Below are 2,144 nucleotides of genomic sequence, written 5' to 3'. Positions count from 1 at the left end.
ACCTATCTCACGGTTGTGAGGCATGGTTATGGCTGAAATTTTACCGCGATTTCGCTGGAAGCGGGTGCAATTTTTCAGATTAGCACCCGCTCCCGGCGAAATTATATTTTTTATTATATTTATCGTTAAATCGTCTCCTACCATATTCACACGGACATAGACGTGTCATAGCATTGAACCACGTCTCGTTTCCGATCTGGGATCACTGATGCCATTGCGGGGTTGATGAAATGAGTGGGGAGGCATAATCAAATAGCACATCGTAAGATGGCTCGCCCAAGCTAGGATGGCATGCCTAGTCCCGTGTTTTCTATATCCATGTAACCTACAGATTGTAACTTATTCATTTTTTACTTTCAGTGTGGTAACGAGAATTTATAAATGTAAATTAAAAGAAAAAATTTAGTTTTTGTTGTGTAAAATATATAAATAAATTTTCAACATTCAGATGTGTATTGCAAACGTATGAAAAACAATGTTCAACAAAATATTAAAATTCCTGATTGTTTTATTTAAATTAATAAGTTTCAATCGGAACTATTGTTGCTTTGTTGGTTAATGTTGATTCGTAATCCCTACTGAATGGGTACGAGAAAAAAATTACGTGCCGATTAAACAAGCCGGTTTCTCATTCAAAACTCACTCTAATCTATGGGCGGGTATCTGGAATTCCAGTGACAGATACGCTATTCAGAAGACCTCAAAACTCATTCAAATGCAGTTGAATGGATTTTTGTTTCCTGGGAAGTAGATGAATTTGTTACTGAAAAAGATCAATTTTGAAGCATAAATAAAATAGTTTTATTATTAATTCAAAATGAACAAATTTCAAAATAGAGTTAAATTTTTAATGAAAAACATGATTTTTTAACCGAGAAGATAAATTTTCTACCAATAAGCAAAGAATTCAAAAAATATATAGTAATCTTTAAACATAAAAAAAGTATTAATTTTAAATTAAAATGTTTGTTATTTTCCATCATTGTTTATTTTTTTCACCGTTATGTACTAAAAAAATGATTAAAATTTGGATCAATAGGGTCTTAAATTAATCTTTACATACCAAAAAACAGTACTTTTTTTAAAAATGTTTAATTGTGCATACTTATAAAAATTCCCTTAAGATCATTCAGATTCTTTTATGTCAACTTTTTAATTAAAGCATCCCAAATTCACCTAGCCAGTTTACGAGCTAGAATATAGACAATATACGAGAAATTACTTACTCGATCTTCTCTACCGACATTGTCAAACTAGAGCACCTAAATAGACGAGTATGTGCACCCGCCATTTTCGGTCCATGGAGTAGAGGGAGTGGGTATAAAACGTATGCATTAAATGCGAGAATTGAAGCTCCACTGTGATAAAATTAGCTTTTTATATTAATAAATAATAGTTTGAATTTGTTTATAGAAGTGCTAGGAAACGTGTGAATAAATATATTTCTTTCGGAGTGTTCTGAAATGGGGGATGGAAGCTGCAGTTATGAAGACCACATACAGCCTACACAGAAGCTTATTAAACGTAAGTAAATAACTTATTTATTCAAGTTAACATAGAAAAAGTATATTAGATCGAGTAAAACTAATATATCAAAAAGTATTTACAAAGGGTTACATTCATTTTGTGTACATCATACAATGCACATGTTATACAGCCTAAAGTTAGGTTATGTTTACCTTCATAGAAATTTGCATTTGGAACGCCAAATAACTTCTCTACATTAGTTTTTCTTAGTCTAATATACTTTTCTACGTTAATTTAAATAAATAGGTTATTTACTTACGTTTAATAAGCACCTCTGTGTAGGCTGTATGTGCTTTTCAAAAATACAACTTCCACACCCCATTTCAGAACACTCCGAAAGAAAAACATTTATTCACACGTTTCCTAGCACGCCTATAAAGAAATTCAAATTATTATTTATTAATATTAAAAACTAATTTGATCACAGTCGAGCTTCAATTCTTGCGTTTAATGCACACGTTTTATACATACTCGCTCTACTCCATGGACCGAAAATGGCGAATGCACATAATCACCTTGATAGTGCCCTAGTCAAACTAGAAATATGATGCCCAGTTTCACCGCTCAAGTAGAACCGTCTATTATCTATTTCAGTTCGTAAACTGGCTACGAGTAAT

General features: G+C 32.0%; 1 protein-coding gene across 2 annotated transcripts in view; it reads right to left on the bottom strand.

Annotated features, from left to right (window-relative positions):
• Window positions 1–1,353, bottom strand: part of LOC117175810 — a 50,813-nt gene extending 49,460 nt beyond the window's left edge. Inside the window, exons 1-2 of one of the 2 annotated variants that reach the window (XR_004467526.1) lie at window positions 1,227–1,353; window positions 715–763 (exon numbers count right to left, since the gene is read on the bottom strand). The gene's annotated coding sequence lies outside the window, so the exon portion shown is untranslated. Of the gene's footprint in view, window positions 1–714; window positions 764–1,226 lie in introns of those variants that run through there. The other variant, XM_033365561.1, reaches the window with a different exon arrangement.
• Between the last annotated feature and the right edge of the window lie 791 nt (window positions 1,354–2,144).

Source organism: Belonocnema kinseyi, chromosome 7 (assembly GCF_010883055.1).
Source record: "Belonocnema kinseyi isolate 2016_QV_RU_SX_M_011 chromosome 7, B_treatae_v1, whole genome shotgun sequence".
NCBI lineage: Eukaryota > Metazoa > Arthropoda > Insecta > Hymenoptera > Cynipidae > Belonocnema > Belonocnema kinseyi.
Note: the sequence above shows the minus strand (reverse complement) of the source record. Positions and strands in the feature narration are given on the sequence as shown.